The following is a 13,995-nucleotide window of genomic DNA, read 5'->3' on the forward strand; positions in this document are numbered from 1 at the left end:
GGGGGGGGGGGGGTAGAGACAGGAGGATTAGGAGTTCAGGGTCCTCCTCAGCTATCTATTCTAGAGGCACCCTCGTCTATAAGAAACTCTCTTCATCTTTCTCTCTTAAAAACACAAAACAATGTGTGAATTAGAATCTCCACAAATGCTATACAAATTAGAATATAGACAAATGCTTGGCAAAAGATTGAAAAGCGATCTCTACCTCACTGCCAACACACTTGTAGTCCTGTTCCTGGCCAACCATGGTGGCCTGTGATTTCCATAGTCTAGCCCCACACTTTTTTGGGGGCATGGCTTCCATCCAGCTCACCATCAGCCTAGTGTTTTGAGCTTCAGAGTTTCCTCTGTGGCTCCCTGATGAACTTAGGAGATGCTAAGCTTCTGAAGTTTGGGCACCCATGAGGGATAGGGTGTGGCACCCCCCTTTGGCACTAAAGTCAACCCTGGGCTGAATTCACCACTTTTCAGTCTTGAAGCAGGGGCCAGCCAGGCTGTGTGAGACACTCACCCAGGGAATGGGCTCCAGATCTGATTTCAAGTGAAGCCAACAGTAAAGCAAAACAAGAACAAGCAAGAATTCGAGGGCAAGTGCTGCCTCTTTGGTCTGCCCTGCCCCTCTAGGCTCTGGAGAACATTGCGCTGACTCTCAGATACCCTGGAAGGATTGGTATTACATCAGAGAAGAGGAACTCCAGACTCCAGATTTGAAGACCTGCCTCCACCTGCTTTCTAGCCGCACAGTCTCAGGCATGGTCACTAAGTCCAAAGCTAAGAATCCTGAGGTCGGGAGTTACCATATCCCTTCTGTCTGCTCCTCCTGGGTCCTGTCTTGATGCCAAAATGTATTGATGTTCTAAGTGGAGTGGGAAATGTTCACAATCCATGTTTCCATTTCTTCCTATCAGTGACTCGATAATGACTGGGATCCGCCTGGTCTGCAGTTTTTCCAGTGACTAACACACAACATTGTCCTTGGATCGTCAGGACAGGGTGTGTGGAGTAATGAACAGCATTGAGTCAAAGGTCTGGAGTTCAAATCCTGGACCAGCCACACAGCCAGTGGATAGTACTATCCGTCTCCTCAGCTGGTGCTGGCATGCTCACACCTGCCTGGGGACACAGGGAGTGTACTAGAGGACACGCTAATCCTAAAACTCCACAGCCATGCCTGATACCTCTCCTCTATAGTCTCTCTGAGATTTCCCTTCTTCCCAGAGTCAAGGACAGACTTTCAATATAGAGAGGACCTTAGGAGCATGGACTGTTTAACAGATTTGGGGAAATCAAGGCAGAGAGGGAAAGGGCAGAACTGAGAAGACCTCAAGTCTCCTGCTCAAGCCCCCCATCCATACCCCAAAACACCAAATCACTCATCTTTGCTATCTCCACATCACACAAAACACTGTGAATCTCTCACCTACTACTCATATACCTCATGACACAGGGGCTGTAGGGAGCTGGGGTGCCCCTTTGAAGGCAATGAATGCTTCCTTCCCTGCCCAGTCACACCATCTAGCGTGGCCACACCAGGATCCCAGAGCAGCCACAGGTCTCTGTTATCACTAGGCAAAGGGGCTGCCCAGGCAGGACTGAGTCCACAGTCACTCCAAAGTATGCAAAGCCCCCAAGGAGGGTGGACAGTTGTTCCCGTGGAGACAGAACAGCTCTGCCACACCCTGAGGTCTTTGCAGGACTGAGGGGGACAAACGATCCTGGGTTCTCATCCCTCCCTCAGTGACTCCAGAAATAAGGCCTCCTGGTACATTCCTACACAGCCACCCCCAGAGGGGCCTCTCTGGCTCCCGGGAGGCAGCTTGGCTCAGCTGTAACTGTCAGCAGGCCTGGGGAATGTGCGAGCCCACGTGTGCTAGGGTGTCCCTCTGGGGCACAGTTCACAGGAAACCCAGCAAAACAGCCCGCTGGCACAGATCACCTTCCTACCTCCCAGCTCCTGCCCCCTACGAGCTGTTGGCCCCTCCCCACTCCCCCAGCAAGAGGCGAGGCTAAGTAAGCCCTTCGTGAGAGCCAAGTTCCTGCGCAACACGGATCTAGACTGTGCCGCCTTGAGCAAGTCACGCCCCCTCTCTCTGCCTGTTTCTTCTCTTCTGGGTACGTAAAAGTGGCTGTCCAGTGTGGCTGCAGGACCCGTGGTCTTGAAGAAGAGTCGCTTTTCCCCACCCATGAGGGATAGGGTGCGGCACTCCCCTTTGGCACTAAAGTCACCTCGCAAGCATAGCCTGGCTATCCATTTTAGAAAGAAGCCATCCCGCCGGGCAATGGTGGTGTATGCCTTTAATCCCAGCACTAAGGAGGCAGAGGCAAGCGGATTTCTGAGTTCGAGGCCAGTCTGGTCTACAGAGTGAGTTCCAGGACAGTCAAGGCTACTCAGAGAAACCCTGTCTCGAAAAACCAAAAGAAAAAAAAAAAAGAAAAAAGAAAGAAAGAAAGAAAGAAAAAGAAAGAAAGAAAGAAAGAAAGAAGCCATCCCTACAGAGATGAAACAGGGCTCCAAGACATTGGGAGCCAAAGAGATTAAATAAATAGATTAAATGCTACCAACCCTGGGCTAAATTCACCACTTTTCAGTCTTGAAGCAGGGGCCAGCCAGGCTGTGTGAAACACCCACCCAGGGAATGGGCTCCAGATCTGATTTCAAGTGAAGCCAACACCTGAGTTCTCCTTAGAGTGGTTGGGTGGAGATCAGCAAGGCTGTGCCACTGGCCCAAGGCTGCCCAGCGAGGTAGGTGACTGAAGGGAACGGAGCGCGCCGGTTGCCACTTCCCTTCTTTATTTGCGCGCTCTCAGGCTCTCCCTGGCGAGCTCGTAATCCCCAGAATGGGACATTCCGGGCCCTGGGGACCTGTGAGTTGGCGAGTCTGCCAGCCTCTAGAGGCGAAGAGGGGAGACCGAAGAAGCTACCTGGCCCCAGGGACATGCGGCCCCCGGCACTGCAGCGTCTTGGGGACCAGACTTTAGGGTGCCCAGGATTTCGCAGCGGGTGGAGCGGTTGCATTTGAACCGAAGCTCCGCCCGCCCGCAGCTGTCACGCTGGCCGCCGCCCCCGCGCGCCTCCCCTGCTCCCCAGACTTCCCGCGGCGCCGATCCCTGGGGACGCCTCAAGACAGGGGTACGCTGGGGACCCGGGCGCGACCCCTTCCGGGCCCATGCAGCCTCCCACCGCCCTGACCTCACTCACCCTGCCGGGAGCAGACGGAGCGCGGCGCCTCGGACGGCTCGGCCGAGTCCCTCCTGCACCCTGCGTCCCGGGCGGCTCCGGGGCGGGGCGGGGCCGGGTCAGGGCGGGGCGGGGGACACTGCGACTGCCCCGCCCTCTTAGGGACCCGCCCGGAGCCCCGCCACACTGCAGATGGGGAACCAGGGCGGAGGACGAATCCTCACCGCTACAATTCTCAAACCCAAAGTTCAGGAGGGCGGGAATACTGTGTCCATGCCAATCTAGAAGGTCTCCGGATCCGATTCAGGGTCTTCCCCTGCCTCCCGCCATTCCAAAGAGTCGTGGGAACCACCCAGGAGGAGGCCCTCGGGAGGATATTATCCCACCTGTCCAGACTTGGGGAGGGGATCAGAGGATGGCAGGTGTTACCCTCACAGAGCAGAGCGAGGGAGGGACACAGGCAACAGTACCAAATACAAGAATGAAATGACACCCATCAGTCAACCTGATAGAGGCACTCTCCCCATCCCTTCCCACTCTCCAGTCCACTAGCCATTCATACCGCGTGGGAACTTCCCAATAAGCCCAAGACCAAGAATGTCTATCTCCTCTCTCTACTGTTCTAGCCCTGCTTACCCCCACTCCAGCATCCTCCCACGCCATTGGCCAATCCCTGTTTCAGGCTCCACCCACTTAACCTTGCTTCGGAACAAAAAGTGTTCTCTGCCTCTGGGCCTTTGCACTTGTAACTGCCGCGGGCCAGTCTAACTCCACCTGCGGGATCTCATGGATTTTCAAGTAGCCCCTCCCACCCCCCTCCTTAGACCTTGTTCAACCTCAGGAAAACAAAACAAAAACACCCTAGGGCACCAGAGTTATCTCTTTCAGACAGTAACAGGCCCTTTGGACTGAGTGAAGTGCTTGCTGCTAAAGAAAACACAACTTGGAAACCTAGTACCACGTGAGAGTCTGTCTTCACGACCTAGGAGGGACAAGTCCACTTAATAGATAAGAGTCCTCAACACAGGCCCAAGGTCAGTCACAAAGTCCCCTTCTGTGGTTTCTTGGCAGAGCTGGCAGAATAAATAAATGTAAAAGCCACTGTCCTAAGGAGATTAAATTGTCAAACAGAACCAGAGAGTAATGGTACTGGGGTGTGTGTGTGTGTGTGTGTGTGTGTGTATGTGTGTGTTCTGGGTTAAGGAAGAGGCAGAGTTGGGTAAAGCTCTAAACTTAACACTAGAGGTGGATCCTGTTTGAAGCAGAATGCCTGAGGCTCAACCACGCCTTAGTTGGAGCCCATTCATTAAGTCATAATTACTCTGAGAAGATACACACAAAGGGCCTCCCCAGTCCATCACTGTAGCCAAGCAGTGACTAACAGTTACTATAATTCTCACCTTTGGATAAGGCTTTTGCTTTTCAGACTGGCTTTCAACCTGCATCCCTTTGTTAAATCCTTTCTACTACCCTCTGAGCAGTTAGGAGAGTGTTATTAGCTTTGTCCTAAAGGAAAAGCCAGACACAGAGGGCCCCGGGCACTTTGTTCTGGCATAGAGCTGGCCCTGCCACCTCTGTGAATGGCTGAAGTGAGCAATTGGCCCTCTGAAGTCCCATACCTGCAGTGAAAGCTGACCTAGTGCAGTTTAAAGAGCTGCAAGCCTTTTTAATCCCGGCAGTTGGGAGGCAGAGGCTGGCAGATCTCCGAGTTCAAGGCCAAGCTGGTCTACAGAGGGAGTTTCAGGACAACCAGGGCTATATAGAGAAACCTTGTCTTGAAAAAGCAAAACAAAACAATCACAAGCAAACAAGCCAGAGACTCTAGTGCCAATCACCCCAATTCACAGCCGGCAGCTAGTCCCCCAACCCCTGCTCCCTCTCCTGTTTAAAGGGTCTCATCTAATAGCAGACACTTGTATGGTTCTCTGCCTGGTGCCCTGAGGACTGCTTGGCAGGAGCTGTTGCATTACAGTTCTGAGTCTGATGTGATGTCCAGGGTCTCTGGCATATGGTTGTGCCAAGTCTTTCATCAAACATCTCCAGAGCCAGGCATATGCTAGTCTCTGGGAATGTGGGGAGGGGTTTACAGAGATGAGCTGTCTTTTCCATGGCTAAGCCTTTCAGAGCAGTGGGAACCCAAACTCCAAGCCTTGCCTTTCTATTGTGTAGTAACGGAGTGAGCCAGGTAACCCCTTAGAATACTGGAGGGGGACAGCAATGGTGTTGCACAGGTAAAAACATATAAAAATGGTAAATGTAAACCACAGAACGCCATCAAATATTATAGTGCTGGGGAGACTGCTCAGTGGGTGAGTCCTAGCTGAGCTAGCGTGAAGACTTAAGTTCACCTCACCAACGTTCCCATAAAAGCTCAACACCATAGTACACATCTGTAAGGCAGTGAAGACAGGGGACGTGCCCTGCAGGGGCTCTCCATCCAGCTGAAATGAGCTCCAAGTTTCAGTGAGAGACCTTGCCTCAAACAAACAAGGTGGGCTATGGGGGGACACTTAGTAGATGGTGACCTCTGGCCTCTACATGGAGATATACATGCACACCACACACACACACACACACACACACACACACATGCACACACAAAGCGTTGCATATATATTGATAGGTTGTTATCTTTGACCTGATGCTTTTCACAACACTCTCCTTGTTTTTCATAAGGATGATATGCACATCCATCAAAACCAAGACTTCACTGTGTAGACGTATTTATTGGTATCAAGGGCTCTGGGTGGACCACACTGGGCTGGCTATTCCCACACTGCAACATACTTTTTTTTTTTTTTTAATTATTTTAGTTTTGGGAACTTCGCTCAGTGGTAGAGCATTGCCTAGTATGCACACGGTCCTGGTTTCTATCCTCCGCTCCAGTAAAAATTAAAATAAAAATATTTAAAAGATTACATTTCGCCAGGCGGTGGTGGCGCACGCCTTTAATCCCAGCACTTGGGAGGCAGAGGCAGGTGGATTTCTGAGTTCGAGGCCAGCCTGGTCTACAAAGTGAGCTCCAGGACAGCCAGGGATATACAGAGAAACCTTGACTTGAAAAACAAACAAACAAACAAAAACAAAAAAAAAGATTACATTTCTTGCCGGGCAGTGGTGGCATACGCTTTTAATCCCAGCACTTGGGAGGCAGAGGCAGGCGGATTTCTGAGTTCGAGGCCAGCCTGGTCTCCAGAGTGAGTTCCAGGATAGCCAGGGCTACACAGAGAAACTCTGTTTCGAAAAAAAAAAAAAAAAAAAAAAAAAAAAAAAAAAGATTACATATCTTATTTAACTGAAGGAGCTATCCAGTGTCACAGTGAACACATGGAGGTCCTGGGGATCGAACTCAGGTCATAAGGCTTGGCAGCAAACGCGGTGAACGCGGAGCCATTTCCTTTTCCACTTCGCAGCAGCCCACGCATTTGGAAGAAGCCCTGAGGACGCTGCACAAGCACGGGACGAAATTCGCAGCTAGGAAGGCATTAACTGCTGCTACAAAGTTAAAAAACCTATCTGGAAAGAAAATTCTGGCAACCGGCTTGGGGAGAGCCCCGCTGTCATCTCTGGAATTGAGCACAGGAAACCCCGCCCCGAGGAGGCCTCCCTTTCAGAGGCAGCCTGGAGAGGCAACCGCAAGAAGGGGCACTAAAATTATGCCTTTCGGAAATTCTGACTCACTCGCTGTGGGGCTGTTTGTGCAAGGCAAAAATGTCTCCGAAAAAGTGAAGTTCCCACTGCTCCCACCCCTTCCTCTGGGCGCGCAAGGTCTCCACCAGCACTCACAGGGAAGCAGGATTCCGCTCAATGAGCACAGCGAGTGCTTGGTCTGCTACACAGGCAGCTGCTTAGCTGGCCTCTCCAGCAGCTCCTACATTCTGTAGGTGTGATTTCCTGTTTGTTTTATGTGTTCAACCTCCGCAGGAGATTAAAGGAGAAAGTAGGGATGACCTGGCCTTTGCTTGTTGCTTGCTTATACAGCCCTTTGTATGAATGGGTAAACTGAGGCAAGAGCGGAGGAAAGAGGTACCCTGTCCAGAAATTCCACTAGTGTCAGTGCTATCCTGCAAATGTATAGTCCCATCTCCTGGCTCCTGGCTGGCCTCTCTCTCAGGGATGGGTTATACGATAGCTGGAACAGTTATGCAAAGCTTTCACTGGGGTGTCTGTCCATCCAGTTCTGAGGTATTCATTTTCTGGGGTGCCCCAGAGAGCTGGTTCTCATCCCTAGTATGCTCTCCACAGTTTTTAAAAAATAGTTTTGTTTCTGTGTTAGAGTTTTCCAAACATTACTTTATAGCTCCCCATTGGGGTCCTGTAGGAGCCCACTGCCCTGGTAGATTCAATTCTTCCGGTAAATTGCCTACCCTGTGGGCAGCAAGAAGGCTCTGCTCCCACTGGCTTACTTTAAATGTGTTTCACTACGGGTTTTACTTTAAGATAATTGTAAACTTACATGTAGTTACAAGACCTTGCACAGTGTCTCTCCCTGCCCAGTTCCCTTGCTTCTGGCATCTTGCAGAACAATGATAGGGTATGACAGGGAGGACACTAACACAACAATCATCAAGACAAAACATTCTGTCACGGCAAGCTGCCAGCCTGCCCCATCTGCTCCATTAAATGCTGGAGCCATCAACCAAACCATTTTCCTTTCTGTGGGCTTTTCACCCTCATTTTAAGATAGTTCTCTCTAGCTGGGCAGTGGTGGCGCACGCCTTTAACCCCAGCACTTGGGAAGCAGAGGCAGGTGGATTTCTGAGTTCGAGGCCAGCCTGATCTACAGAGTGAGTTCCAGGACAGCCAGGGCTACACAGAGAAACCCTGTCTCGAAAAACAAACAAACAAACAAAACAAGATCTCTCTCTACTTCAGAGTCTGCAAGCCCTGCATGCTGGAGAATTTGGAGCTCAAGGCCAGCCTGGGCTACATATGAAACCATGTCTCAGACACATATAGAATGGAACCTTTTAAGGTTGGCTCTGGTGTGAGCAAGTAGTTAACATTCCCCCTGCTAAGTCCTGGCCCATGGTATGGATGAATGCTGGTTTAATCATCACCCTACGGAGGGACATTGGTTGCTACTGGCTTGGTGCTCTCTTGTGGAGCCGCCCTAGGCGCTCTACGCATGCGCCCTCACATCTTCAGTTGTTTGGTATAGTCCCCATAGGCAACCCCACCCCGCTCTGTTCTTCCTAATTGTTTATCCCTCCAGTGCACTAACTAGGGGATGTTTGTGTGCCAGTAAATGCTCTGGGCTGAGCTCTGAGTTGTGGAAATCCAATAAAAACAAATTACATGTTCCTGCAGAGCGTGTGGGGGTAGCAACACAGGGGCACGTGGGATACTGAAATACAGCAAACGCCAGGCTGTGCCACATTGTGGACTTCCTCTTGGAGGAACTTGGAGACCAGAGAAGCAGTAGGCCTGGGTGTGTGAAGGAAGGCCCTCTGGAGATTGTGGGTTGTGGATTAAGCTTGGATGATGGAGAATGCTAAAGATACTTTGCATTACTAAGGGCTTACTACGAGGCAAGCAGACTCTGATCCTTTGCCTGGGCCACTGCTCTTCTTGGGAGCCTTGTTTGTCATCTCACTTTACAATTAAGGGAAAAGAGAATATAACCCCTTGCCCACTGTCACCCAGTTATCATGTGCCTGACTGGCCAGACAGAAATACAATGGCAGGCAATATACCTACCCTCATTCTCTCACCTCACCCCGTGTGTGTGTGTGTGTGTGTGTGTGTGTGTGTGTGCATGCATATGTATGTGTGTGTAGGTGTGTATATGTGTGTAGGTGTGTAAATGTGTGTATATGTATGTATGTATGCTTGTATATGTGTGTATGTATATGTATGTATATGTATGTGTGTACATATGAATGTGTATGTGTGTATGCTTGTATATGTGTGTATGTATATGTGTAAATGTGTATGCATATGTATGTATATGTATGTGTGTGCATATGAATGTGTATATGCTTGTGTATGTATGTGTATATGTGTGTGTATGTATGTGTGCATGTGTATGTGTGTGTATATATGTGTCTATGTGTGTATATGTGTGTATGGGTGTGTGTATGTGTGTATGTATGTGTGTATGTTTGTGTAAATGTGTGTGTATATGTGTATATGTATGTGTGTATGTGTATGTGTGTGCATAAATGTGTCTATGTGTGTATGGGTGTGTGTGTGTGTGTGCGTGTGTGTGTGTGTGTAAGCCAGAGGTCAGTGTTGGGATACCTTCCTCAATCGTTTCTTCACCTTACTTTATTTACTGCAACAGGGAAGATTTTTCTACCCTAATCTATGTCTGCTAGAGTAACTGGCTAGCAGCCCTACGTCTGGTTGTCTCTGCTTCCGGCACGGGGTTTTAGGTGCACAGGGTGACTGGCACTTTTTACATAGTTGCTGAGGATCAGAACTAAGGCTCTCACACTTGTGCAGCAAGCATTTTACCCACAAGCCATCTCCTCAGGCCCCACAGCCCGTTCTCTTGTTTGTTGTTTTGTCTTGTTTTTCCAGATAAGGTTTCTCTGTGTAGCCCAGGTCCTGGAATTTGCTCTCTAAACCAGGCTAGCCTCGAACTCAGAGATCTGCCTGCCTCTGCCTCCTACACAATTAATCTAATTTTTTAAATAATAATAACAAAAAAACTTCTTTTTTCCCCCTATTTTATGTGTACAGGTGTTTTGTTTGCATTTATGTCTGCAGCACTCGGAGCCTGGTGTGTATATGTGTGTATGTACCCTCTGCTACCCACAGAGGCCTGAAGAGGGTGTTGGATCCTTTGAAACTGTAACAGGGGATTATAGGTGGCTATGTGGATGTTGGGACCCAAACCCGGGTCTCTGCAAGAGCAACACGTGTATGAGTGTGAGGCCTCCCTCCAGCTCTAACTCTTTTATTGTCTTTGTCCACAGTGTGTATAGGAGTGAGCAGAGGAACTTCCGGAGTCAGCTGGAACCTCCTTCCACCTTCACGTGGGTTCTGAACTCCTGTCATTAATTAGGCTTTGTGTAGCGAACCTCTTTACCGGCTGATCCATCTCACCCACCTCTTAGTCATTCAAATTCTTTGTGGTAACCATAGCAGAGGACCATTTTCTGGGTCGTGAGTGAATTCCAATCTGTTTCTTAGGTGGTATTTCCACATGGTACTCTTTTTTGCCCAAAATGTTAAAGTTTGTTCTGTCATTGATAAGATAAAATAAGCTGTGGAGACGCGGCACGGGCTCTGATAACACAAGAGAAGTCACTGGATGGATCTGGGGCTGAGAGCACGCGCCAGGCTCACTACCTCAACTGTGCATGCGAGGTGTATGTTTATTATCTGGTCATGTTTATTATCTGCCTGTGCAGCAAGAAAACCGAGCTTCGGGCTGATGCCATGGAGTATGCTGGGCCTCTGAGCCCACAACACATAATGAATGTGGTTTTGTTTTCTCGGAACTGCTGTGTACCAGGAAAGTCTCGTCCCTGATCGGCTTTCTCCTTGGTGATTAAACATGAAACGTGTACTCACGGCGCTGAAGGTCATCCACTGCCTTGCCTCATCATTCACATTTAAACAGCAGTGTACTGCAGACCTGGCCTGTCTGCTTGTTCTTTTTTCTTTTGAAATCCACATGCAGACTTCATAATATCAATGTTTCCAGCCCTGGGGGAATTGGCAGAGCAAAAAAGCTTCCAGGATCAAAGCCTCCTGACTGGGTTCTCCTCTGGGCTGAACACACCTCTAGCTGGCTGGGTTTATCTCCCAAGGCTCCCACACCCAGGAAAGGGACCACCAGTTCTTGCCGTCTACCCAGTGGCAGCTCTCCGGAGGATCGTGCAGAACGTGTGCCATGAATTTGAAGATCTGCCTGAATGTTTCCTCCTGTGATAAACTGCATCCCGACTCAGAACCTTGAAACAGAAACCAGCTCCCCCGGAAGAGGATGCCAGAGAGGAAGGGTCTCTACTAAGTGGGAAAAGGAGAGTTTTGGTGTTTACTCCCCAGAGACAACAGTTTCCAAGTCACTAGAGCGTTTCTCTTTATTTTCTGAACCTGTGATAATATTAGAAGCTGTGTGATAGGCAGGGTGCCCAGGAAGCTGAGGGAGGCCCAGGAGCCCAGCCCTGGCTGACTCCCGGAGGTGTGGCCTTGGCATCCTACTTAGGCCCAAAGAACCCAGACAGACTTTGTGGTACTTCATGCATCCACTGACAAACAGGCAGGCACTCTTTGAGCTGGGTGGAAGAGCTTACAATGTCAGATAGGTCCACGTGAGGGCTGAGAGTGACTGGTAGGGTGCCATCTTCACAGCACAACAGCCTTTACCATCTCCATCAGAGCAGCTGGGACTGCCTGCAGCAGTCTTAAAAGGGGTGGGAGGGGCCGGGCGGTGGTAGCACACGCCTTTAATCCTAGCGCTTGGGAGGCAGAGGCAGGTGGATTTCTGAGTTCGAGGCCAGCCTGGTCTACAGAGTGAGTTCCAGGACAGCCAGGGCTACACACAGAGAAACCCTGTCTCAAAAAAAAAAGGGGGTGGGGTGGGGATGTGGGGGTGGGAGGAGGGTGATGTTTCCTTGTGGAAGGAGAGGGCATGGGAAGAGTAATCAGATTCTTCCAGCTGTCCCTTCTTATACCTCCCTGTCAGGCATGTGTAACTCTTGGGAGACTAGAGAGTGTATACAGTGTGGAAGGGTAATTGAAGGGGTGTGGGGCGGGATGTGGAGTGGGGCGGGGTGTGGGGCAGGTGCCACTTCATGTATGCAGCTATGGGGAAATTGTGATCCTTGCTTGGGAGAGACTTTCCAGTGTTGTGGGTGTTGGGGGTCACTCACAGTCCTATAAATAACCCTTGAACCATGCTTGTTAACTAAACCCCCAAAAGTCATTGGTTCCCCACAGTATTCGTAAGTGGAATCGTGCTTTGGCCCATCAATGGTTCCCTATGGGGTTCTCATCTCCCCAAGAAGTGTTCACTCAGCATTGACCAAAATACATTATGTATATAAAATTGTCAAAGAATTAAATCCGTTTAAAAAGGGAAACTTAGCAGGGCGGTGGTGGCACACACCTTTAATCCCAGCACTTGGGAGGCAGAGGCAGGTGGATTTCTGAGTTCGAGGCCAGCCTGGTCTACAGAGTGAGTTCCAGGACAGCCACGGCTACACAGAGAAACCCTGTCTTGAAAATCAAAAAAAAAAAAGGGGGGGGGACTTATTTTTTTATGACAGTTGATTTCTCTCTGTGGGTGTGTGCGCCCGAGGTATAATCACATGTGTGCACATGCACATGCATGTGGAGGTCAAAGGTCAACATTTGGGTGTTCTCCTCAATCACCCTCCATTTTATTTTTTATTTTATGTATGTGAGCACACTGTAGCTGTCTTCAGACATACCAGAAGAGGGCATTAGATCCTATTACGGATGGTTGTGAGCCTCCATGTGGTTGCTGGGATTTGAACTCAGGACCTCTAAAAGAGCAGTCAGTGCTCTTAACCAGTGAGCCATCTCTCTAGCCCTATTTTTTGAGGCAGGGTTTCTCATTGAATGTAGAGTGCATCAATTGGCTAGTCCACTGACCAGCAAGCTCTGCCCCTGACTCCCTAGCACTCAGGCTTCTATGTCAAACATTTTCTGTGCATGCTGAGTATTGAGCTTAGGTGCTTGTGTTTGTGTGGCTAGCAATATATCCACTGAGCCACCTCTCTAGCCTCATCTTGATCATAATTCTTGGTCGGACGGGAGCCTTCCTGAATAGTGAAGTCCAAGTTTCACTGTCATAGCCTAGCTTCAGGAAACCTTAGAGGCTTGCTGCTGATGACTGGCACCTGACACAGACAGAAATCATGCTTTCTGAGTTTCCAAGTTTTGAGGGCTGCAGGCCCTCAAAACTGCACCTGCCCAAGACTTTCAAGACCTTTGATTCTACATCCCCTCAATGTTGGAGTGGGTACACAGAAAAAAAAACCAGCAAGTGCCATTCAACATACACTTCCTGGTGAACAGTCATGGTCAGCAGACAGACAACAAGTCAATGAGAAGCAAAGGGAAGGTACTCCCATTTCAGTGGCCTTGGGCGCTGAAGGTCTTGCAAGCAACGGGGCAAAAGGGGCAGTTCCCAGCCTCTGTAGGTAAGGTGGCTTCTTCCTGTGCAGATTCTTGCTTGTTATTGACACATGTGGGAGAAATGGCTGGGCCCTCTGCTTACTTCACAGGCCCTCTAGACACTTCAGAACACAGGCTCACACGCAGGGGCCACTCAAAGCTGGAAGATGGGTGGCAAATCCCCCCCAACTCTTTCCCTGAACTGAAAGGGCAAGTGGCCACCAGTGGTCAGGAATCGGTCTCCAGTCACACTTCCCTCATGGCCCAAAGCAGGAAGCCTGGGCCCTCACCTGGCCTTGCTGTGGCTTGGACACTTTCCATCTCTGCCTTTCTCTCCTTCCTCCTTTCCAATCTTCCACAAGTACACAGACCCACGGTTTTACTCTCATCAGGCCTTTCTCTCCAGGCCCACGTCTACCTCTGTTATTGGTGAAAGTAATTTTATTGTAGAGGCCATTGTGGAAACACTCTCTTCTTTCAGCTGTGGCCTGATGATTTAGGTGCCCCTAGGGTGCCTTGACAATCACAACGTCCAAAAGTAATCCATGCTCTGTCTGTGACGACCCACCTTCCTCCCGTTTCCTCTGAATTAGCAAGGAACCAGCAGGGCTGACTAGAACCTCCAACCAGGCAATCACGAATGGCACCCTATGGCACCCCTCCTTTCTGCAGGGTTTCTGCTCTCCTCCCACGGCCCTACCCCCACCCCAGACTAGAAC

The 13,995-nt window shown here is 49.9% G+C and overlaps 1 protein-coding gene across 2 annotated transcripts in view; it reads right to left on the minus strand.

Annotated features, from left to right (window-relative positions):
• Positions 1–3,286, minus strand: part of Syne3 (spectrin repeat containing nuclear envelope family member 3) — an 83,522-nt gene extending 80,236 nt beyond the window's left edge. Inside the window, exon 1 of one of the 2 annotated variants that reach the window (XM_031356103.1) lies at positions 3,200–3,286. The gene's annotated coding sequence lies outside the window, so the exon portion shown is untranslated. The remainder of the gene's footprint in view (positions 1–3,199) is intronic. The other variant, XM_031356102.1, reaches the window with a different exon arrangement.
• Between the last annotated feature and the right edge of the window lie 10,709 nt (positions 3,287–13,995).

The sequence above is a fragment of the Mastomys coucha genome, unplaced genomic scaffold (genome assembly GCF_008632895.1).
Source record: "Mastomys coucha isolate ucsf_1 unplaced genomic scaffold, UCSF_Mcou_1 pScaffold6, whole genome shotgun sequence".
NCBI lineage: Eukaryota > Metazoa > Chordata > Mammalia > Rodentia > Muridae > Mastomys > Mastomys coucha.